The sequence below is a fragment of the Camelus dromedarius genome, chromosome 15 (assembly GCF_036321535.1).
Source record: "Camelus dromedarius isolate mCamDro1 chromosome 15, mCamDro1.pat, whole genome shotgun sequence".
NCBI classification, from domain to species: Eukaryota; Metazoa; Chordata; class Mammalia; order Artiodactyla; family Camelidae; genus Camelus; species Camelus dromedarius.
The window spans coordinates 48,709,716-48,735,903 of NC_087450.1; the positions used below are offsets into that span (position 1 = coordinate 48,709,716).

The following is a 26,188-nucleotide window of genomic DNA, read 5'->3' on the forward strand; positions in this document are numbered from 1 at the left end:
TGTATTAAATTAACAGGAAATAGGTCTAGAGTTTTCTTTAACTAACCGATCCTCAGTGGAGAACAGAAATGAAATGGCCTTATTCAAGGACATCCATTTGAAAGCTATAAATATTTTATAAGGATGGAATAAATTGCTTATTTTCAAACAGGTGCTATTGTAAAAATTATTTTGATTTTTCTTTTGCCTCGGGCTCTTGAACAAAATAACAATATATCATGTACATAGTGCTTAGACATTAGGTTATGTCTGTGTTTTCTTTAATTGGCTCAGCGAAGTGGAGGGAAGCTCACACTTAGGGTTCCTCTGCTGTGTCCCCAGTGTCTTTCCATAAGGGAAATTATGCCTTAAATAGGACCTGCATCTCATTGCTCATTCTGCAGGTTGTCAGCTAAAATGGTACCATTTCCTTCAAGATAATGACAATAGATTGAAATGTATTCTGCCAACATATATGATCCATCAACAACCTCCATCAACACATTCAAATGTTCCCTGTGTTTTGTGGGTGTTTTCTCATTTGAACAGCAGCAGAAACACTCTAGTAGGGATAAATATTTTTTCATTTTTGATTTTGACTTCATTTTTCTCTTGGATTGTAGGCTTTCTCTAGGTAATGTGTATATTATAGAAGTTTGATGTGGAAAAATTTGCTCCTTCAAAGAAATGATGTGAAAAAAAGATGGTGCCACCACCCTACCATCTGTTTACTTCTGGTTGTATCTCTAGGAGAGGAAAGAATCTGAGCTGAGTCATCCAAATTCTGCTTCTCTGTTCTCTAGAGGACCAATGGTGTCCATTAAAGAGGTGAGCAGCGGGCTGAATTCGGGACCAGATCTGTGGTCAGGTCAGTGATCAGTGAGTGGCCAAAGACATAATGCATCCCATGGAGAGTATTAAGATGTTATTGAGATAAAAATTAGATCATTTTGTGGCCATGGTCAGGTGATCCGTAAGAAATTGTGAAACACTGTAAAAGGAACTGATTTCTATAATTATAAAAGTCTTGGAAAAGCAGATGTGCCCCTCACAAGAGGAAGATGTCCCCAAGAGAAGTCAAACGTTGAGAAACCAAGAGAATTGCATACAGAAGACGATGGCAAGTAAAAGAAGACTATCCTGGGTAGTCTGTGATCACTGTCTCTCTGCTTGTATCCTCTTTTAAGGGAATGTGCCCCTAATTGAACCGGGGAACTTCCTGATGAGCCAGCCTCATCCAGTCTGATTTTTCCTTTTGGAAATCTGAACTAGCAGATACAGAAAATTTGCAACTTTGTGGCTGAGTCAAGGTAATCATGATACTAGAATAAAGGTTCAAAAATATCACTCATGCCACTGAGCCACTGGGATTTCTGTAGCTGTGCACTTGGCCACACGTGGTAGATGGCATTAATGGTCCTGATTCTACGTTTCTCTCTATCCAAGTTTTCTACCATGGAACTTTGCAATTCCTCCTACTAAAAGAGCAGAGTTTGTGTCCCTTCCCCTTGATAATGCGTTTGGCTCTTCAACTTGCTTTGACCAATAGAAGGGGTGAACATGACAGTGTGCCACTTCACAGAGGAGGCTTTAAGTGGCCTGGAATATTTCCACTTGCTGTCTTGTGCTTTTGCTGTTGGTTCAAGGAAACTTGGAAGCCAAAATAGTTATCCAGAGTTTCTTTGTGAGCATGGAGTTAGAATAACAGAAAGTTTACTGCAGGATAAGACGTAGCTCATGCTCTACCATGTCCATAAAAGCCAGCAGTGGGGCACAGTGTGCCTGAGCCCTGGGAGAGGACACTATATACTGGATGGCATTGCCAATGCCTGTTTGTGTCTCTGTGACATTACCTTCCTGCCTTAATGTTCTTCAGACACGTTCTCAGCTTAAATTTAGCATTCCTCTACTCTGAAGCCATCTTTCTTTTTAGTGTGACCTGTGTATCTCTCTTCAGACTGACTATATGTATGGATAGAATTGCATAATCAAAAAAAGAATATTATAATTTCTCTTTTTAAAACATCTTTGGGGACCATGCTTCTGTTGGTCCCAGGAGAAGAACAGACTGAACCTCTGATCAATTTTTGTATAAATGACACTTGTTTAATTTCTTTGCAGTTAACAAGTTCACCTAATATTTCTGGCAAAATGTGGGAAGATTGTTTTTATCTTGTAAGCAACCTAATATCTTGCTTTTTTTCCCCCTTTTCCCTTCATGGTGTTCTGAGTGTGGTAATAGAGTTGAAAGTGCTCTTATGTAGAGGAATTCTGACCTTCTCCTTCGGGTCTGAGAGATCACACAGAGAGCAGGATGCACTGGGCCAGTGGTCTGTTCCCAGCGGAGCTAATTGATAAGGACCATATTTTATGAATGAAGTTACAAGATAAAAACTGAGACTAATGAAATACCCCAATGACTCTGAAGTAATTAAGGAAGGCATTCCATACACTACCTCTAATTAGACACTGAGGCTGAGAATTCACAACTGACTTGATATTCTCCAGTGGTACTGACCTCTTGTTTAATACAACGGCAGCTGAGAGTATTAATAACTAAGGAAAATGAAACCTTACTTCTAAGGTGACAATAGGCCATTTAAGTGAGGCTGGGTGGGTACAAGGCAATCATAACCATAGTGAATTTAACACAGTCTCTATGTTTTTCAAGTCATTCCTTGAGCCCAAGTTCAAGAGATGTTTTTAAAAATAATTTTGGTGAGGCAACTCTTTTCAGCTTAAAAAAAAAAGATTAAAATAAGGTCACAAACCTTTTACAATGTGTTTATTTTCTCTCATCAGTCTTTTCTCAACTCTTTAATCCAGTCTTATAGTTTCCCTTAATCATTATTCCTTTCAAATATAATGCTCTCAATTCTCATTGATTCTTGCATATTGAACAGTGCTTGCTGCTTACTTCTTAGCTCTCTTTCAAAAGATTGTTCTTTAAATTACCTTCACAGAGATTTTATTGTTTCTCAAAGATGCGGTGAAACCATCATAGACAGAAGCCAAAAAGTAAATTTTAGTCAAGAGGTATTTATTAATGGAAGTACCTAAGGTGTGTTTTGGACATAGTGGGAAAGCAGAGGAAAACTTGACTAGGTACCTATGACCTAGAACATCACAATCTGTCCTCAGAACTGAGACGTACATACAAGACAGAGACCCTAACAGTGTAGGACAGAGTATCATTATGTGTGAGGCAGTGCACCTGACTCTGTTTTGCAGGGATTTGGAGGAGGGGAGGTGAGCAAAGCCTGAAATACCACGTAAGGCTTCTGAGCGAGAGAAGAAACTCAGAGAGAGGGCACGTAGAAGGCACTGAATTTGGACAAGTGAGGGGGGAGGTAGAATTGGTGGGCAGCAAGTCCAGTGAATGTGCCAGAAAGAGCACATTAGCATGGGTGCCCATGACATAGGGAGAGAGGTGGTGGTGTTGGTGAGTTCGTCTCCATCGCTGGCTCTCATGAAAACCAAGCCAAAATAATATTCAGTTGATCCTTGAGTGACCCCAGCAGACAAAAATCCACATATAACTTAGAGTCAGCCCTCCCCGTTTACGATTCCTCTGTATCTGTGGTTCCAGCTCTGCAGATTTAACCACCAATGAATACCATAGTAATGCAGTATTTACTACTAAAAAAAATCCATCTGTAAGTGGATCCACACCATTCAAACCCATGTTATTCAAGGTTAACTGTATAATTATTTCACTTGCAATAAATCAGGGCCATTTTGCCAGTTTATAAATAATTAGAGAGGGCAGGATGGAATAACTTTAAATCACTTTTAATCCTAAAAATCTTCCCTAAGGAATAATAGAATCTTAGAGCAGAGACCCTGGTGGGGGGAGGTGTCAGAGATTTAAAGTTTCTGTGTGTAGAAACTTATTCTGAACAATTGTTGGGGGGAATGGGGTCATGAGCCCTTAATATGTTATGTACTATGTTACATAATATTTTGTTCAATATACGTATCTTCACATAGAAGCATTTCATAGCTCTATCGCATTTCTAATGGCTTCAAACCTTTACAAATTCAGTGGTCTAGAGCATCTTTGCCAGGTGTTCATCAACGAATAGTGACAGAGAGCTCACTGCTCATCGGTGCAGCCAGTCCTAATTTCAGCAGCTCTTACTCTCCCTGAGTTACCCTGAGCTGAAGTCTCCCAATCAGCGGTCCTGTTGGCCCCACTCTGTGGGTCCAGATCTGTCCTCACAAAGGAAGATCTAATTAGGAGTCAGTCAAGATGAGACCCCAGGACAGGACACTCAGGTACCTCTCTCCACAGCACTGATAACTAATGCATAGCCTCTGCCAGGAGGATGTGATGATTGGGTTTTTAATTTGTTTTTATTCCCCTATAAAATGAAATTAAAATAAAGAATAAGACCGAGGAGACCTTCTGACTTTGCTCACAGAGCACAAGACACAGGCAGAGCAGCATCAGAATGCTGGTGCAACAGACAAGCCCATTTCTACCACTCCTCTTTGCTTTGCTGAGTAGATTTGTGAGGCATTTTTACTTTGGATTCATGTTTCCTCCCTAATGAGTAGAAGCTGTTTAAAATAACGTACTGATTCAGAGTTTTCTCTGACTTACTTTTTTCAGTGTGATATATTAGAATCCCCTTTCCACTCACATCTTTCAGAAGTGGTGCCAATAATGTGGGGGACAATAAATTATTCAAAGTGGGGGAGCCATATAACAGCCGAGAAGGCAGCAGTCTATTAGAGATAGCTGCACACAAATGCACATTTGGCGGCAATGTCGGCGACACATCAGAAATGATGGATATCCTTTCTCACATGCCTGCAACGTTTAATATCTTTGAACGGCATTAAAGATGTCAAATGTTTAGACCGCAATCTGAGAAGCAGTGGAAATACAGTATCGCTGTTTACAAACGGGCTTGGAGCGGGGTCGCAATCACCTACGTCTGTCTTCTCCTAAAGGGTAAACATCTTTCACATATTTATTTGTTTGCTAGTGTACTTTGCTTTGCAAAATAGTTCTGATCCTGAGGTGGTGTTTGTTAATCCAATCCCACTTTACCATAAACTAGAATTATCATTTCAGAGGCGGTTATACTTCATTTATGTTCAATTTCCGATTCTTGCAGGCTCCCGTAATTCAAATTTGCTTATCCCCCCTCCCCCTGCCCTTGGCTTAATATTGAATGATTTATAAGGCAACTACTTTAGAGCATTGAAGGAACTGTTTCTTTTTAAGCAGATAATAGTGAATATTTTTTGGAAGTGAAATATCATTTTACTAATTCTTTTGCTTTTATAAGCTGGATTTTGGTGTGTCTTCATTTTTCAAATTAATTTTACAATAAAACAAACGTAGGAAACAACAGAGAGTGGTATAATGAGCACTGTGCCCATCACCCAACCTCAACCATGATCAACTCATGACCAGTCATGTTTTAACTATACCCCATATTGCTTTATTTTAATTTGAAGCAAATATTAAAAACCACATTAGATCATTTAATTCATAAATATTTCAGAAATTCTTAAAGATATTGGCATTTTAAAAAATGTAACTGAAATACCATAATTACACGTGAGAACAGTTAAGATTTTAATATCATCAAGTATCACTGCTTAAAATTTCCTGATTTTCTTGTCATTTTTTATTAGTTTGCTTGAATAAGGATCTTTATGACTTCTTTTTGTCATTGCCTGATGTGTGTCTTAAAAATATCAGTTCTTCCTCTATCGCTCTCTTATTTTTCCTTGAATTTTATTTGTGGAAACAACCTGATTTGGTTGTTTCGGGTGCTTTTTGTGTGTTTGTTTGGGTTTTTTTTCCTTTACTTTCATGTACTTTATCTGTTATACCGAGTTTGTAACCATTGCCCGGCAGGAGGGTGTCTGGTCTGATACAAATTACTTTCCCGTTAACAGAAGAGAAACTCCTCCTTGTCTTTCGATCCCACCCCAGTCAGGCTGTTGTCCTCTCCACTCTATGAATATTGGTCATTAATACCTTTCATATCGACAGATTCAGTGGTCATTTCTCAGTCCTTTTGTTACCTGATTTGTGTACAGCGTCTGACCTTGCTATTTCTTTTCTCCTTGACTCCACTTAGTGTCAGGACCTAACACTCTTTAATCTACTTCTAGTAGATTTAATCTGGTTGCTTGCTACTTCTTTGTGTCATTTTTTTTTTTAAGTACCCAACTCATATTCTTCCCACAACATTTTGGAGGGCACCAGAGTTCACACCTAGTACTTCTTTGGTTCTTTGTCCACGGTCACTCCCAGGTTGACTCCGTCTAGAACCATGACTTTAAATACTATGCAACATTTTCTTTATCTCTGACTAGATTTCTCTCTTGAATTCCAGAATCATAAATCTCAGTATCTTCTTGAGATTGCCCGTTCAAAGTTTATCAGGCATCTCAGACTTACCCTGTCCAAATCTTAACTTTTGGTCTTAATCCCAAAAGACCATTTTCCTGCCCTCCCCTCAGCCGAAGTTAACTTCATTCATGCTTAGTCTTCAGCCCATAGAATAATTTGTAATTCCTCTTTCTTTATTCAAAATTTACATCAGGTGCACCTGAGAATTGTCTCTGCTTTACCATCTGCACCAGATTCTGACCACTTTGCACCACTTCCTCTTCTGCCAACCTAATTCAAGACATTATCAGCTTTTAGCTGGATTATTATGAATACTTTGTGAAGGAAAATCTGGGCTGGGCTAACAAGATAACTCACAAGTCTAAGAATGTGGGCTAACAAGATAACTCACAAATCTAAGTATTGGAATACTGATCTGAGTTCTGCTGGACTAACTCGTAAATCTAAGTTAATTAGTGTTGGTTTGCTGTTCATGTTTTTTGCTAGCCAGCTGGATTTTCAAAGAGATATATCTGGCTTTGGAATGTTGGTTTGCTGCCTCCCTGCCTCCACTTTTGTGATAATGATGCTGCTAAAGCTGTTCCATGCCTATTGGCCGAATACCCCAAGCTTGTACTTTACCCTATAGAACCTCATGCGCACGTCTTGGAGGTGCTCAGAGCTTCGGAGCAGAAGCCCCTCTGAGCCTGCCGGCGTAATACATCTGAGTGCTCCAACCCTCCGAGTGGTGCTTGTTTCTTGGCTGGCCTGTCGTTTCCGTAACAACTTAAGTTTATTCTTATTTCTTTGCCCTGTTATAATCTTACAGCCTGTTAACTGCACATAGCCAGAGTAATATTTTAAAAACCTAATTTAGATCATGTCACTCCTTTGCTCAAAAACATCCAATGGCCACCATCTCCACCTCACTGAGAATAAAATCTAAAATCCTCCCCATTGCCTACAAGTCCCTTTGTGATTTTGTCTGCCTGATAATCTCTCCATGATCTCCAATCCAATTTCTCGAAACCACATTCCTTTGGCTACACCTACTCTGGTCTCCTTGCTGGGCCTCCGTGCTCGCTGTTCCCTCTGATTTGAATACTCAGTCCCTAACGTCTGAGTGGCTTGCTTCCTCATTCAGCTAGACCTCTGCTTAAATGTCACCCTATCAAAAAGCCCTTTCCTGTTCTTCCTATTTAAAATAGCACTGCCACCTTCACCATTCTCTATTCTCTTACTCTCTTTTTAAAAGCTTCATGACATTGGTCTTGGCAATGGTTTCTTGGATATGACACCAAAAGCACAAGCAACAGAAGCAAAAATAGACAAGCAGGACTACATCAAAGTAAAGAGCTGCTGCACAAAAAAAGAAGCAATCAACAGAGTGAAAAAGCAATTTACAGAATAAGGAAACTGTTTGCAAGCCGTATATCTGATGTCGACTGAAATAAATGTGCAGACTAAAAGTTGAGAGCTATGTTTTATGTGGTGGGAGGACTTGAGCCGGGATGACAGCCTCTCGGATCACTCTGAGGGACTGCTCCGAAGAGGTAGAGGAGGAGCTGGGATATATAGGAGCTTTACAGCAAAGCCCAGGTAGTTGGAACAAATAAAAGATAACTTGTTATCTAAAGAAAACCAGACATCTCAAGTTAAAGAATTTAGTACTTTTCTATGTATGGGAGGAAGCAAACATTTAGGCTCATTGAATTCACTCCTTTGACAAGAACCTAGCTCTCTAGGGCCAGTATCTTGTCCTTTCTTATTCTGAGTCCCCTCAGAGTGCACCATTGTGAGTGGCTGCAGGCTTGTCTTCACTGTAGGGGGTGGCATCAGCTGGCTGATGACTTGATGGCTTCAGCATTCTTTGTTTACTGATAATGATTTGCAGTATTTTTTGTTCACACTGATAAGGAGCTAATATCCAAAATATACAAGGAATTCCTACAACTCATTAGCAACCCCCCCCAAATAACCTAATTGAAAAATGGGCAAAGGAGTTGATATAAAATATGAAATACGTCTTTCCAAAGAAGACATACGTGAATTAGGTCAACAGTTATATGAAAAGATGCTCAACATCACTAATAATCACAGAATGCAAATCAAAATCACAATAAGAAATCACCTCACACCTGTGAGAAAGGCTGTTATTAAAATAACAAAAGGTAACAAATACTAGTGAGGATGTACAGATGTGAGAACCCTACTTTACTGTTTTGGGGAATGTAAATTGGTGAAAACACAATGGTAAACAGTATGGAGGTTCCTCAAAAACCTAGAAGTAGATCTAGCAACCCCACTTCTGGGTATATACCCAAAATCATTGAAATTTGGGTCTCAAAGAGATATCTGCACCCCCTGTCCACTGCAGCATTGTTCACAATAGTCAAGATTTGGAATTAACCTCTATGTCCCTGAAGGCATACATGCATAAAAAAAAAGTGGTGTATACGTACAACGGAATATTATTCAGCCTTCAGAAGAGGGAAATCCTGCCATATGTGACAATATAGATGAACTGAGGGGACATTATTCTGAGCTAAGCCAGTCATAGAGCAAAAATACTGCATGATTCCACTTCTATGAGGTGTCTAAAATAGTCAAATTCATAGAAACAGGAGGATGGTGGTTGCCAGGGACTGGAGGAAGGCAGAAATAATGTTCCTATTGATGGGAACAAAGTTCCTCTTATGTAAGATAAATAAGTTCTAGGATGTGCTGTACAATGCTGTGCCGTACAATGCTGTGTCTAAACTTCACAGAAACATTTTTAATTTTAGGTCTTGAGATACAACGTTGTTTGTTTAGTGTCTGTCTTCCCAGCAACGGAAATCTAAGTTCCCTGTGCTCAGGCACTAAGCTTTTTTTCGGTCTTTTCTGTATGCTCTATACCTCAGTCAGTGCCCAGGCCACTGGAGGTGTTCAACGGAATAAATAAATGTAGTGGGAGGGCACATAGTGCCTCTTATGAAATAGAAGGGGGCCAGTATGGGAAATTGATGTGAGGCGAGGTGGTGAGTTAGGCAGGGGCCAGACTGTGCAGAATTTTGTAAACTGTACAAGGATTTTTTTTTCAAAAGAACAACGTAATCTGTAGCCACTGGAGTGTTTTAAACAGATGGACTGATGTGATCGGCTTTAGGTTTTGGAAAAAAAGTAACTCTGATCTGGAAAGTGTATGATCATTTGGGCAGTTGTTCTCAGCCCCAGACTAATTAAATCAGACCCTCTAGGGATGAAGCCCAGGCAACAGTGATTTTGAAAGCTTTTCAGGTGATTCCACTCACAGCCAAGATTGGAAACTAGGGGTTTTGAGTAAGGTTCCTGAGAAAGCAAGATGGATAAGATTCAAAACACAGGAGAAGGGATTTTTCAGGTTTCAGCTTTGATATGTTAACCACCTGGAACTCCTTACAATGAGAAAAATACGTACAAGCTGAAAACTCAGTGATTTTCTCGGACCAATCAGAGACTTAAAGCTGCAGGCCACGGACCAATCAGAGTTAACCTTGCAGGGCAAACCACCACCCTGGAATCCGGAGAGTCAGGTGTGCCAGGAGAGGTACGCAGCCTGAGATCTGCTTGCCTGCAGCAGAAGCCGCTGGGACCAAAAGCTGGTAAGAACACTTCAGTGGTAATTTTGACAGATTGTTGGAGTCCAAGTCTGGCTAGCCTGAGAGCTAGAAGCTTCTCTTAGTTTCCTTGAGTTTTCCTTCAGAAACCCCACCAGTTTCTTACGGGGAGTATCTGAGAAGGCCCCTTCTGTAGTCTTGGCAGGGCAGGGATGGGGGAGGGAAGAGCTGCTGAAGTAAAACCCTCCCAGACGTTTCTTCCCAGCAAAGGACTAATCTCCTGGGTGCAGGGTTTCGCCAGAGGGCAGTTCTGAAACCTTATTCCAGCTCAAGGACGGGGAAGGCCGCCTCGGCCTCCTGCTCCAGCCTTCCTACCTTATCTAAGAGAGAAAGAAAGAAGCCATTGATGGAGGAAAGGGCTTCACGGGATTAGACTGGGCAGGCTAAGGCTGGGAAAGAGATGAGAGGGCAATGGGGAACAGCCCCTACCCCTGGAGGACAGACAGACACCTCTGAAGTCCACACCCCTGAACACTAAAGACTGAGGCTCAGTTAGAAGGTTCTAGAACACCCCCTTTCCCCTGACCTTACCAACACACACCACACGGGCAAGCTTCTGGTCATAATGACAGTGGGTTACAGGCCACAGACTGGGCGGTACGCAGGGAAGCCCCAAAACAGAGAGAGAGGAGGAAGGAACCTCCTTAGAGGAATTTGAAGCACCTGTTGTCTCCAGCGGCAATGAATAGTAATCATGGCCCAACTCCTAGCCATTTATCATAATCCTTACACCAAAGGCCTATTTATTGTAGTACCTATTACCCTAAACAATGCTGGCTTTCAACCAAAAATTACAAATCAGCTCAGAAGGCAAGATAACACACATTCTGAAAAGACAAATAATTTTCACGACCAGACTCAGATATGACAGACGTTGGATTTATCAGACAGGAACTTAAATTATTATGATTAAGATGTTAAAGTCTCTCATGGAAAAAGTAGACACCATGGAAAATCATATATATGGGTAATGCAGGTGGAGAGATGGGCCCTGTAAGACAGAATCAAAATCTAGGTGGAGAAGGTGGTTTTAGGCAGGAACAGGGTCAACTCCTTTAACATAAGAGGGAAAAGAAATATCGGTGCAGATGTAGGTGTGTGTTTGTAGGTGTGTACTTGTATGCTGGCCTTGACTTCTCTGTGAATTTCAGTCCTCTATTTTGTGACCACCCCCTCCCCACACCCCAGAAACTAATGTCTGCTGACTGGGAAGGTGCGGGGTAAGGAGAGGCAATGCTAGGAGATCATCCTGTACACACTTTCTTGTCCTCCCTCTGGACTGTAAACTAGCCTACTCTCTCCAGGGCACCTGGGACGGCTGTGGGAAAGCAAATAAACGGAGCGGATGAAGAAATTCTTCCCCCAGTATGATCTCTGGGTGAGGTTTTACATAAACCAATGATCATTCAGGTTTAATTCTGTCACCTGGCCAATTGAAATAAATGCTCAAAAAGATGCTTTCTTTAATTTAGATATGGTTGGCTATTGTGCCACAATCTAAGATAAAATTAGGATTCTTACAGTCTACTAATAAAAAAAAAAGAAAAAAAGAATGGTTGAGAATGAACACATGTTATTGTGAAAACTACCATTTCTCAAGCACCTGCTACGTTTTGAGCACTGTTCTAGACGAGATCTTTTACAAACCTCACCATGCCCCTTCCAGGTAGGTTTTGTAAAAACCTTCATTTTGTAGTTGAGGAGCAAAAGCCCAGAGAAACAAGTAAATGTGCAGAGTTGGTAAGAGGTTCGTATCCCACGCAAACTCACATTTGTTTATGTTTCAACTCCATTCACCAAAGCCACTGCTTATTCCACTACACTATGTTGTTTGACATAATTTCAAAACATGGCAAAACCTAGAAGCAGCAGGAAAACCAGAGACATGGGCCCTGGAACAGAGGAAAAGTTTTTTGGTTTATTTATTTATTGTTTTGGCACAATTACTGAAGGTATTTTACTTGGATGTTTTCTATTTAAATAATATTTAAATCTAAATATTTTCTGTGTAAATAAGGATGAGACTATTTACAAGGGCAACTGTCAGGGAATTCCTGTACTTTATTTTCTGTCAGAATTTATTGGTGGTTGTGGTATTTCACACCCATGTCTGGAGCATCCTTGAGGAGCCAGAATAATAACTATAATGCCGTGATTTCTTGATGCTAAGAATCATATTTTGTGTTCAGATTTTAGCAGTTTGAAGGCTGAGATGCATTTTGTTGTGTCAGGAGAAACTGTCCAATGGGCAAGTAGAGGGGTAAGTTGTGATGACTTTCTTGTATTGCCTAAATAAATGAAAACTTAGCTCTCTATTAGAGGTGACATTTATCTGATTTGCACCTCAGTTAAATAATTTGCATCGGTAGCATTATTCCCCATTGATTTAAATGTAAATTTGGACCCCTAATGATTGCTTTTAATACCTTCACAAGATTATATTATGATGCAACATTGAAAAAAGTTATTGAGACTATGAAAGATTCCTTACCAAGTGCCAGAAAGTGCAATTAAAGGCAATGGAAATTGCTAAATATTTTTAAATAGGTCATATAATTTTGAAAGCTTGAGAGGCTGATGTGCTCAAGTGATGCAGTGAAGGACTCTCACTTACTTCTATTTTGAACTTCTGTTTTGTTGCAAGCTTCCAGCCAGCTTTGTAAACAAAGCTGTTTAACTTCCAGCAATGCACAATAAATTAAGAAAACTAAATAAAATTAACCAAAAGATTGACCAGATAGTCAATGCAGATAAAACTTCATGGCTCAAACTCACCCTGTTAATTGTAGAGGAGCTAAAATGGCCTGTACTGGTGGAGAATTTGTGATTGGGTCGGGGGGTGGCTGAGGATAGAGATGGAGGTCCTGCCAGGGATGCTAAATAACCAAACAAGGTTTCACTAATGCCACACAAACCTTGTACAAGAGAGGTTCCAGAAAATTCTTTGCATAAGCCAGATAGTTGTTATGGGTACAAATTTATGAAGGCCTTGAAGAAGAAAAAATCATGTCTAATAGTGATAGGGGAGACCACCTAGGAAAAGTGAGCATTGAAGGATGGTGAGACTCTCAAGAGGTGAAAAAGTTAGGAGAGGGGCCTGTCTCACATACGTCCCTTCCTCCTCCACCAAACTAGTGCCCACAACAGAATCTTCCACATAGTTGCACTAAAAAAGTGTTTGAATAGCTTGAAAAAAATGAAGGGTGACACCTCTTAATAGATATAGAATGTTTAAGGTCATGGAAGAACATAAAAAAAGCCCAACAGAGACCATTCCACGCTTCATGCATCCACTCCAGATACATTCCCAGAATCAGCACCATCCTATTTTTAAACATTTCATTTCTCAGCTTTTTATTATTAAAAAAAATGTCCAATTTGCTTAAAGCGCCTTAGGCAAAGTATGATCAAATTCATTGATGACAGTGACATTGAACCAGAAGGGACAGGGACAGAAATACCAGGGCCCATTAAAATGGACCTATGGATAAAGAGCCCTCTCAGCTCTGTGCTCTACCACATCCAGGATTTAGTGAAATAAAACCAGAAACAGTCGTAGACTGATTCAGGATCGACCTCAGAGGCCGTGTTTTTACAGCCTAAGGGACTGAACTGTGCTATGGCCAGACCAAGAAATCCCAGAGGATCGTCTGAATAATCACCTTGTCTCCACATGGTATGTCGGCTTAAACTGTTTCCCTCAAGAATGTGTCAGGGAAGGAATGGCCCTTGACATTCTTAGGTGGAAACGTTACCTCAAGCACACGTGGATTTAGATGACTTTAAATCAGGGTTGTTTGTATTCTGTGAGTGAGTACAGCTGTGCGTTTATGAGACATTCCAGAGGAGAACCCGTATAGTTTCCCATAGTCTCTTGCATTAGCACGTAAACAAATCTATCACGTGGGCTGGGATTCTGAACATGACAAGCTCTTTCAGTATGGTAGCTGTGAAATGAAGTCGCAAGGAAGGAGCCGGACACAGCGTGCTGCATTATGAAACTGGGGAATCGAGTCCAGGGGAGTCCAGAAACGTTAGATTAAAACTTCTGTTTCTACAAGTGAGATACTACATCTGAGCAAGGGTGGTGCTTTTTCAGTTCTTTGAGATCAGAGTTGTTGAAGCGGGGTGGGGGACAAGGCAAGGCAACCCAGCCAGCTGTATGGAGGCGTTGTTCTTGTTGAAATTCTTGAGGGCGTCTTAAGATTCACAGTCCTGCCCCTATGGATGTACTTACCTTCTCCTTGAAGAGGCACCGAGCAGTTGGGAAGCTTCAGAAACCGTGGCCTCGGTAGAGACCGCAGTTAAGACTTTCAGATGCTTGGATGGAAAGGGAGGGACAAGACATCATGAAAGCAGAGAGCCAGGGGAGGAAACCAAATGGAGAGGCTGCCACTTAAAAGCACCTGCTTAGCCTTTTCAACAAGCAGGTCTAGAGCAATTGGATGTGCACTGGCAGGAAAAAGAAAGGCAAGCAAGGAGGAAGGGAAAAATAAAAGACCTTTGATTTAAGACCTCACACCTTATTAAAAAATAACTCGAAATTGGTCATGGACTTAAATGTAAAATGTAAAGCTATGAAACTTTTAGGAAAAAAACAGGCAGTTTTTGAAATCCAGGGCTAGGCAAAAGACAGTTAGACATGATCTTAAAATCACAATCACATGACCTCCCATCATGAAAAATTAATTAGACCTCATCAAAAATAAAACTTTTTTTCCTACGTCAAAAATCCCTGTTAACAGGATTAAAAGATAAGCTACAGTCTGGGAGAAAATATTTGCAAACCACATATTCTACAAAGATTTATTATTTAGTATATATAAATAACTCTCAAAATTCATCAGTTAAAAAGAATTCAGTAACAATATGTGCAAAGTCATGAACAGATATTTTATCAAAGAGAATATAAAATAACAAATAAGTGCATGGAAAATATGTTCACCAATGTTTGCCATTAGGGAAATGCAAGTTAAAACCACAGTGAGATATCACTGTGTATCTTTTAGAATAGCTAAAATTAAAAAGAAAAAGTAGTGACAACACCAAATGCTGGCAAGGCTGTGGAGAAACTGGTTTACTCATACATTGCTGGTGTCAATATAAAATAGTACAACCATACAAGAAAACAGTTTGGCAATTTCTTACAAAACTAAACATGCAGCTGCCATATAGCTCAGAAATTGCACTTGGGGCCAATTATCCCAGAGAAATTAAAATTTATGTTCACACTCATACATGAATGTGCATAGCAGTTTTATTTATAGTAGCCAAAATTTGTAATCAACCCAGATATCCTTCACCGAATGAATGATTTTAAAAATTGTCATATATGCCTCCTATGGAATATATCTCAGAAGTAAAAAAGAAAAGAACTATTGATAAATGCAGCACATTGGATGAATCTCCAGAGAATTATGCTTCATAAAAAAATTCCATAAGGTTGCATACAGTATGATTTTATTTATAGAACACTCATGAAATGATAAAATTTTATAACGGAGAACAGATTAGTAGTTACAAGAGATTAGAGATAAGGGTTGGGGAAAGGACAGGTGAGAGGTATGGCTGTCAAAGGTCAATAAAAGGGATGCTTGTGCTGACAGAAATGTTCTGTATCTTAACTGTCTTAATGTCAACATCTTGATTGTGATACTTACTGTTCTATAGTTTTGCAAGATGTTACCATTGGGGGAAATGGTAAAGGGTGTAAGGGATCTCTGTGTAGTATTTCTTAAAGATGCATGTGAATCTACGATTATCACAAAATAAAAGTTCAATTTAAAAATGTGCTTAATAGTCCATAAAATAAAAAAATATATATATTTACATATATATGCCACCTCCTTCCAAAAGTGTAAATCACATGGAAGTGAGCCAGATTCTGGGGATGCAGAGAGCAATGGAGCAGAGGAAGCACTTGGACTTTATTTTCTAGCTATAGAAATGAATTATTTTAAGCACAAATACCATGGTAAGATTTGCATTTAAGAAAAGTCATGACTTTTCTATGAGATCTGGATTTGAAGTGGTAAGAGTGTTTAGGACTTGGGTAGGGAGACTAGAGAGAGTGGGATGAGAAAGAAGACGATTGCTCTATCCAACCAGGAGACCATGGTAAGGAACTAGCCACCAAGGTGAAAGCTTCGGGATGGTGAGGAGGGGGAAGTGCACAAGAAATACACAGGTGGTGGGTCCACAGCTTGTAGTGGTTGGTTTGATTTGAGGTGAGGCTGTCGCAAAGAAAACCGTGGATGAAGGACCATTTTCAGTGGGTTTAGTCACTAGAGGCGTGGTGGTGCTTTCCAGCAATCAGGTTGCAGGAAGGCAACTGCTAGGGGTAGGGGACTGTAGGAAGAATGGTCCAGTTGTCTAGTGCTCAGTCATTGCATACCCCCACCACCTCATAATCTTTCGATTGGGGAAACTGTGGTCTAGAATGGTGAAGTCACAGGTCTAGCATTATAAATCTTGATCTCCTAACTCTATGAACTTGAATTTTCAAAGAAATATCATAATTGTCCAGAACTTCCATCATCCCTAGAAGAAATCTATTTCTTGCCCTATTACGAAATTAAATGTAAGCAACTGTCCATGTAACCACATTATTGCAACTCTATTTTGGGGAAGAAGAGAGAAGGTCCTATTCATTGCAGATCCACTCAGAAAGCACAGGGCTCTGTCTGGAGGAGGTGTTCAGGGTGAATGCGGTGTGGAAGATTTATTGAAACTGTCTCAAGCAGGCTCTGTCCCGAATGCAGTATCTTAGGCAGCTGGCCTGGGGACTCCTCCTTGGATTCAGCAACGAGAGACCTCAAACAGAAGAGGCTGTCCGTGTAAAGGTGGCAGACGTTTCCCTTTCCTTCAGTCAGAGTCTTAAAGCCCAGAAACTGGCTTTATGTTCTTCTGGTGTTTCCCTGTTAGGAAGAGAGAGAGAATTCAGCCTACCTTGACGGTCCCCTTCAAACACTGCAGTATTAGGAGAAGGGAGCTTCAGATGGTGGATTCCTCCTTACAGAAGTCCTCACTCTCATTTCTTAAGAAACTCAGGAACTCTGCAAGGGTCTGTCCTAGCATTTGTGCTCCTGCACAACTGGCCTCCTGGTCAGTTCTCCCTAGTGCCCCTTGGCTAAGCACATGAGCCTGACACAGATTGCCTTTTGCTGAGAACTGGTGAGACTAGGGATAGTCTCTACTCATGATGTGTGCTCGCTGCCACCCAGGAGCCGTTTCTCTCAGTGCCTTCACGGGTGGAGAGCAGCCACGCCAGAAAAAACAAGCTGCCCAAGTTGTCATGTGAGCACTTCCTCGTACAGCAGAGACCTAAGGGAGTAATTAAATCTTGCTGATGCCCTATCATCTTTAAGGTTGGGTTTTAGCCTTCTATAAATACCAAATTACCCTGTGGTGTTTATCTAACAAAATACCCAGAAGATCCGAAATGTGCTTTCACATAGGACTCCTCCCCCCACCCCTTTGTCTACATCTGTCTCACTGTTTCTCTAGGTCCACTCAAGGGATTCAGCCTAACCCTGGAAAGTGCTTCCCGGTGGTGAGAGCTGTGCTAAGTTTGGCCATGGGAAATGAGCTCTTTCCAGGGAAATACTATTTTTGTTTTTGTGTCTGCTTGAATAGACATGGATAAGAAATTAAATCTGGCCAGGGGGTTGACGCTGGAGCTTGTGGGGAAAAGGGGCATATGGAAGGGTCGAGGGTAGAGAGAAAAGCCTGGCTAGGCTGTAGCCCCTAAGGTGATCAAAGGAGGTCTGGAGACTTGCCAAAGCAGATCAGTGTGGCATTAGCGGCAGAAGAGATGTGCCAGCAGCTGATGAAATATGATCTTAAGGGAAAGCTCAAATCTAGTTATTAGGGGAGGGAAAGAACCGGCCTGGGCTGGAGAAGTGATTTGAAGTGGAGAGACATAAATAGAAACTGTGATTAGATAATGCCGGGCGCTTACCTGCTGCCCAGAGATACCGTGAGGAAGAACCGGGCTACGTGCTAGGTTCCTGACAGACACACAAGGTCCGTCATTGTTGCCGTTACACACGGCATCTAAAGAGCAGCCCACACGCACAGGCCAGCCCATCTGTGCATCGGCAGATGGGCTGGGAGCTGTCCGAGTGAAGCGCGCAGTGTGATTTAGGGCTGGATGTGAATGAACTGAACTTAGGACAGTTGTTCAAATATAGTTGCATTAATAAGGCTGTCTCAGATTTTTAACTGAATGAACCGTTTCTGAATTGATTTTATTGTTTCAAGTCAGGCTAGTTAATGGCTTTTCAAAATAAAATTGACTTGGGCTGACATAAACATCAATGGAAGATCTGAAAGAATTTAATTTGATTATATAATTAATCCCCAAATCAAGATTTCTATAGAATTGGATATGCCGCATTTTTCCCCTTTGCAAACTGGCTCATTTCTGAACGTGCAATGAGCAAAAAGAAACCAAATAACAGGTGGATTATGACAAACGTGAGACCAAACTTCAGTCAAAACCTTTATTCTCTATGAATCATTGAGTCAGTTGCTTAATTCCTCAGTTTCCTCAGTAGAAAAAAAGGAGATACTATCTACTGTGAAGAGAAAATGCCTAATATAGTGATCAGCCTATACTAGGCATTCAGCCAAGGTTTGCTACCTAGTTGTGTGTATTTTGCACATAGTTCTTATGTGTGTAGATGTGCGATGTTGACAAAGCCCTGGCTAGGAGAATGGGACGCTCTGGTTATATCCAACAGTGGGGAAAAGGCAGAGAAGGTAACAGGCATGATGCATTTGGGAGTATTTTTCCAGAGCATGAATCTTGAGAAGAAAATTAGCAAAAAGTTAGATCAGGGAGAGTCTTAGATATCAAGAATTTAGATTGAATTCCTTAGGTCAGTGGTCAGCACGCTTTTTCCGTACAAAGCCAGGTAGTAGTTTCAGCTTTTGGACCATACAGTTTCTGTCATAAATATTGGAATCTCCCATGATAGCCTAAGGACAGCCATGGACAGTATGTGAATGAATGGACATGTCTGTGTTCTGATAAAACTTTATTCACAAAGCCAAGCAGTGAGCCTGATTTGGCTGTAGTTTGACAAACCCTAGTCTAGGTGACGGAATAAATCCTGCATCCTATCTTACTATTTCTTCATTTGGGACTCCACAGGTATTTTGCTTTTTGAATTGGTTAAATTATAGCTAGCCCCAAACTATGTTCATTAATTCAGTCATTTAATAGATATTTAAGTGTCTCCTATTGTTAGCCACTGCCCTAGGTGCTGGAGAAACAGCTAGGAGCAAAACAGACAAACATTCCTAGCTTTAAGGAGCTCCTTTTCCAGTGGAATGATAGAACTCTGCCACCACCCTCTTGTAGAAACCCTGCTCTACGTAAACCGTATTTATCAATGCCGTCAGTCTCCCTGTATGAGGAGATGAAGGGATGTCCTAGCAAGGGGTATCTGGGTATTAGCAAGACGTTTGACAGAGTAGCTTCTGATACTATGATGGACTTGATGGAGAAATGTGGGCTGGATGATAATGTAGCTCAGTGAACTGGAACCTGGATGAAAGACAGTACTCAATGAATGCTGACTGATTGATCACCAGTGACCAGCAGAGCAATCTCCAGTGACCTAGAGGGCCATGTCCTTGCCTCTGTGCTCCCCAACCTCCCCATCGATGACTTAGATGAAGACATGGAAGGTATGCTGATCAAATTCACAGATGACACAGAGCAAAGAGGGAGACAGCCGACAGGGCCAAGATTTAAAACAATTTCGACAGGCTGGAACAATAGCCTGAATCTAACAAGATGAAATTTAATAGGGATAAATGGAGGGTCCTGCACTTGGGTTCAGAAGTCAAATTGTACATGAGATGGGGGAGAAGTGGCTAAACTGCAATGCACGGGATGACGCTTTGGAGATTTCATTGACAGCAGGCTCAGTGGGAATCCACAGTGTGACATGAATGTCAAAAATGCCAGCGCAAGCCGACTCCATTGCCAGAAGGGCAGGGTTCAGGGCGAGGGAGGTGGCTGGGCTATAGCACTGGGCCAGGTCTGACCTTGCACAGGCGGAGCTGTGAGTGTCAGATTTTGGGAGGGACATGGATAGACTCTGTCTTGGTCAAAGAAGAAGACTCAACAAGTAATGAGGAAACCTAGGAACATGGAGATTAATTAAGAAAATAAAGGTGATAAGCTCGCACAGTCCTTCTGAAGAGCACATTGTGGGGGAAACTGGCAAAATTAACTCTTGTTGGAACTACTCCTCCTTCTCTGGTAGCAAATCTCATCTGCTCTGAGGCGCAAAGGGTGAGTGGATGGGTGTTTGTTAAGATGCGGCACTCTCTGGTAAAAAGATGCTCCAGGGAGCCCAGGGGAGCATGCGTTAAGATTGCTTTGTTCCGGTGGGTTTCCATGCCAATCTCATGTCCTTGTCATCTGTGAGCCCTTTTTGAAAATCTGCGTCAGATAACCCAAGTGTGAGATAGCAGAGCAGACAAATAACCTTTCTGCCCTGATGAGAAGCTTACTAGTGAGGGCAGGATGTGTGTTTCCCAAGGAACAGCTTTAACAGGTACCCTCAGAGAAACTTCAGGGAATCAGAGGCTACAGGAATGGGCAGTTTCATTTAATGTAATTTTCTGGTTAACTCGGAAAATATGTTTTCATTCTACCCGTGTTGCTGCAAATCATTCTAAAACATATTTGTTTACTTTTTTGCCTCTGTGAAGGGAAGGAAGGGAGGGGGAAGGGAGGAAGGGGAATTGAGTCTCTAAGACAGTCTCCTAATTTTTAGAATAAAACCTGCAAATGGCCTGCCTAGTGTAGTCTGATCTGGCATCTGCTTACCTCCTTCACATCATCCACATTGTATCTTCAGCCCACTGGCTATGACCCCCTTTTGGTTCCTCCTGGCTGTTGATGTCAGTGCTGTCCCTTAGGTTTGGAATGATTTGTCTTCCCATCCATCTAACTCATCCTTCAGTTCTTGCCAGAGAAGCTTAGAAGTCAGAATTTCCGGGGGAACTTCCTGGATCCCCAAGGTCTGGGTAGGGCCCCATTCAAAGTTGTCTAAGCACACCCTGCCCTTGTTAGAGCATAATGCTTCCCCTGCTCCATGGTACCTGACTGCCAATTGCTTGTCTTCCTTGTAAGCCCCAAGAGGACAGAAACCATGACTGATCTATTCATTGTTATGTTCCAGCATTTAGCATGCTGCCTGACACAACCTACTTACTCAGTAGATTTGTTAAATTGAATTAATTCATTGGAGGTATTAGGAACTTTAAGGACATCGTCTTAGGCATCGATAACAATGTACACAACAAAAGATGGCACAAATACTGTAGTAATATTCCAGTGTGCTTTTAGGGTAGAATGAGGAAGTTGAGTTCTAGTGAAGGGGATTGGCTTACCCAAGGCCACGCAGCCATCGAGCTGTCCAGCCAGCACTAGGCCCCATTTGTCTTCTCTAGGTGGCTTTTTCTGCCTCACCATAACTACCACTGCCAGACTGTGAAGTCACAAATCTCCTCTGGCAGAGTCAAACATGAGGAATGTATTATCTCTGAATCCAATGAAGGCTGGAGAACCAGATTTGGAAAAACAGCAGGAATTAAGAATGGTGAGGCATTTGGAAGGACAGACTGGAACAGATCCTGGTCTGAAACAAGTCATGCCTTGGAATTAGCAGGTTAAGATAACTGCCCTGGCACTGGGTGCTCCCTGCCACTGCCCTGGACCTCACATTCCTCCCCGTTGGCTCACAGTCTTGGCACCGCTCTGCTCTCCTATTGAATAATTTCACAATTGTCCCTGCATTTTATTTTATTTTATTTTTTATTCCTTGATAATCCAAAATATCAGGCAGGAACAGGGAGAGGGAAGAGGGAGGCTACCCAGCTCCATCTTGGTTCCTACTGTGTGAGGCAGGTGTGACCAGGACTTAGTCTAGCAGAGGGGTCCAGGTGCTGGGTAGCATTAAAACAGACAAACAAAACCTTGCCAAACCTTACCACTCACTGCGTCTTTTGGTCTTCAGTGCCTCCATCCCCTAGGTGACTTGTGGCTCACACAGAGCAGGTTTCCTTTAAGCGCTGAGAATAATGACCTAAGAAGAGGTACTGCTTTCATTTTCACTCTTTTTGAAAGAAAATTCTGCACCTGTCCCCTTTCTTTACTTATGTCTCCGTTTACCCATCTGGGAAATGAATGTGATGTTTGGCTGGCCTCTTGGAGCGCCATCCTTCTAATGCTCAGGGGTTGCTTCATAGACCCACTCACCGTGGGATGTTGGTTACTTTCTGTGGAAATGTATGCTTGCCAACTTCTCTGTCTCAGCAAAGAAAGTAGGGTGACTGCTGAATGTGGCTTGTTGGTTGAGACCCTTGTAGAGTCTCTGTTACCACCCTGGGTGTCCACCTGCCTCTTCTAGAACTTCAGATGAGAGGGGAGGTATCTTGGAGATTGAGCTCATGCACAGGCCCTAGGACACAGTGAGAAAATCCTACTTCTGGCGAGTGCTCTGAGAGTAATTATCAGTGTTGGTCCTGAAACCATATGAGTGACCTCCAAAATGGACTGGTTCTGCAAGTGAAGTGGAAACTGGACTTAAGAAAATATTTTGGCCTCCAGAATTGCACTTCTTGTCTTAGAGGCCAGTTTTGGCTGGGCTGGCCCATTTATTCAGTGTCCTATTCATTGGGGAATAGACAGCCCTTTAAGTCCACTTAACACACGCTGACCTTACAGTTTTGCAATGAATTCCAAAACTTTATTGAAGGCAAAGATCCCAAAGTGACAGCCAGAAGGCAGATTGTGACCAGCTTGCACTGATGCCCACTGCTCCTCTGTACTCTTGTAGGAACATTGGTATTCATGCAGGCGAGCATCTTCCTGACCCATTAAATGATTTAAAACCAACTAACAAACAAACTGAATGGCAACCCAGGAAAATTCTTCTCCTTGAGACAACGTGGAGCCATTATTCATTGAATGGTAGAAACATTACTCTCTATCCCAGGGTTACTAACTTCTGAGCCTTTAATGGACTTCACATTGTACTTAGGGGATTAACAGAGAAGTTTGTAATTGATTCTCTTTGTTGGGGGAAATAAAGAAGACAAGTGTTTACCTGGTCATGGGTTACATTACTGATGGAATGTAAAAAGGCTCTCAATGTTCAGAGCTGGAGAATTGTTTATTTCCTTTTTTTAAGACACAAATTGTGGCTCATAGTTAAAGAACAAACGTATGTGTGTGTTCCTTTGTTTTCTAGGTTCCAAATCATTGTTCTTTAAATTTACTCACCTACACAGGCTCATTGCACTTCCTTGTACACCTACTATGTGCCAGGTATTTTGGAGTCTCCAGGTAGACAGTCTATGTGGTATTGAAGAGCACAAACAGGATTCCAGTCTTCAGTGGGGTAGCAAGGAAGAATAGGAATTAAATTAATCACACAAATACAAAATTCACACATTGTGATAAACGCTTAAATTAAAAGGAATGAGTTATTATGGAAAAGAAAACTAGGGGTAGGGGAAGAGGTGGATGAACTTCTTTGAGGAAAAGGCAGTTGCGTTTAGTTATTGTTGTTGATTGTGTAATTAGGCTCCTGGTGTGTGTTTCCGATTCCTCAACAGTGACTGTTTGGTACCATATCATGATTACTCAGCACTCAGGTTTCAGTCAGGAAGATGAGGTACTTAATACAGGGATTGGAACTTCCATGGAGTAGGAAGACCTGGGAAGTGAACTCTAGAAGGTGAGAGTTAGAGGATCAACCCATGACGATTCTGTCTGAAGTGCTGGTGCAGCTGGCAGGTCAGAGCTTGTGGGAGTGCAGGGAGCATCTCCCACGTCTGCCTGTTGAAGCAGGACTGCAACAGGGGGGCAGATGGAGGGGTCTGTGGTAGCAATTAGTCCTCTAGGGACTGCTACCTCTCTGACAACCCCTGCCCAATGGAAACGCTACCTCTGAGGATTTTCATCCGAGCATCTTCTGCTGGGCTTGTGGCCCCTGTTGACCAATAGGAGGCAGGGCCAGAGATTGGGTGGACTGGTTGGAATCAGGACAGGAGAGGAGCAGGGATAAGCTGTGTCCTGTGGGAAACCCTTGCATCTCTTCATCACTCTGACCACCACCGTCTTCCAAGAGTAATGATCTTGGCATCACTTTCATTTTCCAAATTAAGGGTCACCAACCAACTGGGTTGGCTCAAAACTTTCTCAATTTTAGCAGTGAAAGTCCTATATGCCTGGCAATGCTTCCATTCTGGGAAAACTGGAGTGGCTGATTACCCTAAAATCTCATGTGAATTCATCTCATTGACGAGCTCTCACCCAAAATAGCATAGGAGATGAATTCAGGAAAAGGGAAAACATAATTCCAACCTTAAGCAGGTGCAGTCACACCAAGTTGACCCAGGCAATCTAGCCTACCAGCTATATCTTGTTTCAGAGGTTCGTGGTGGCCAGTATCCAAACTGTGCTCTCTTAATCAGTATGCTTCCATCCCATTTGGTGTCCCTTTAAGGATTATGACTAGGTTTAATTCACATTTAAAATAACACTACTTTGATGACAGAAGAAATTTTATAATAATATCCAATACTCAATTTAAATCTTTTGTGGGTTAGCCTCTATTTTGATTGCTTTTGTTATCACTCTAGTTGGTTAGCTTGTGTAAGTGGAAATTAAAGTGCTCCAGACACGTCCATGCTCTGGGCACTTCCATTCTCCTGGCACCAGAGCAGAGAACCAATCCTACGGTTATAAGTGCTCAGGATGGAGTGAAATCTTAAATCCTTTTGATGGAGAGTTTGCCAGGTGTGAAATGAGGAGAAGTTAGTGGGATGCCGTGGGGGTTCCATTATGATAAATGGCTGGGTCTTCCCAACAGACCATTGTTGATTGCAGAGCAACGTGCCTTGACCCCAGGGTATGTGCCAAGCATTGTAGGAGTGTGAACATTGGTGGCCAGAATCAGGGTTGTTGCAGGTAAAGGAAAAGGGAAAAAAAAAGTTAGCAAGAAAAGCCAACCCTAAGATTTGAAAAAAGAGGAGAAAGGAGCTCTGTGCTGCGTATGACTGCCAGAACAATTCAGTAATGTCTGAGGAGGGCTTGGATTTATTGGCAATGAAGCAGGCAAGCTTGGGGCCATTTGTGAGGGCGCAGCCCTTATAAATGATTTGGAGGACTTTGTAGCATGGTAAGTAAGTGTAATGGTTTTTGTATTGAACTGTGGCACCCTCAGCCAACTTGAAAGAACCAAGATTCCCTAGAATTCAATTTACTTTGCATTAACGGGAGATCTGATGCTCATCTGCTCTAACTGCTTCTTTTATCTAAGCTGCTAAAGAGTCACATGGTTTAGGAAGAAAATTAAGAGATTTCACATGTGTTGCTCTAAGCAAAATCATTTTGTTATCTACTTTAATGAGAGTGTGGATGAGTTTTCCTGTTTTAATAATCACTGTGTCTTAAACTTCTCTTCCATGAAGGCAATATCAACAGAAACTCTCTGGAGGGTTTATCTTTATACAATTAGTTTTTCTCTCTCTACCATCTGAAGTCCTTGAAATTGTTTTTAAAACAGTAGAAGGCATGTCCTTTCTGTGAGCCCTCAAGGCATGTAGAAGGGAAATGGACATTACAGTATTACTTGGAAGAGGGGACTGGCATAATCTGAGGTCTCTACCTGAATTCACATTTGACTGTACTCAAGTTATTTTATTTTTATTTATTTTATCTTCTTTTATTTTTATTTTTGCATGTAAAAGACCTTTATGGATCTCTGTGGTCTTGGTCACTAAGGAGTAAATGTGTGTGTTCATTGCACTTACACCTGTTAGGAATTCCTAAGAACCAGGGAAATTAATTCCAAAGTATTATGAGTCTAGCCTTTTGGGTGAATCTATCTTGCATGGTTAAAGATAGACTCATCATAATTTCTGTAGTTCCACAATTTGCACCCAAAAAATCCAACAACCCCTAGCAAATGATACTTTATCAAAGTCTTCCAGCCCTGTCTCAGACTTAGGTTTAACACTACATTTATCCTTAATGCATTTATGTGTATATTATTTATGTCCTCTCTACTTTTAAAGTATTTAAAATTGCTCACAATGTAAGAAAAGTTTAAAGTAACCCTTGAAGGAGGAAAAAATAAGAAGGATAAATGACATGTCAAACACAAATTAACAGTAAACT

General features: G+C 41.4%; 1 long non-coding RNA gene across 2 annotated transcripts in view; it reads left to right on the forward strand.

The window, feature by feature from the left end:
- The first annotated feature begins 9,714 nt into the window (after positions 1 to 9,714).
- LOC116157426 (uncharacterized) overlaps positions 9,715 to 26,188 on the forward strand; it is a 641,699-nt gene continuing 625,225 nt past the window's right edge. Inside the window, exons 1-2 of one of the 2 annotated variants that reach the window (XR_010384041.1) lie at positions 9,715 to 9,960; positions 12,165 to 12,235. This is a non-coding gene — a long non-coding RNA (uncharacterized LOC116157426). The remainder of the gene's footprint in view (positions 9,961 to 12,164; positions 12,236 to 26,188) is intronic. The other variant, XR_004141466.2, reaches the window with a different exon arrangement.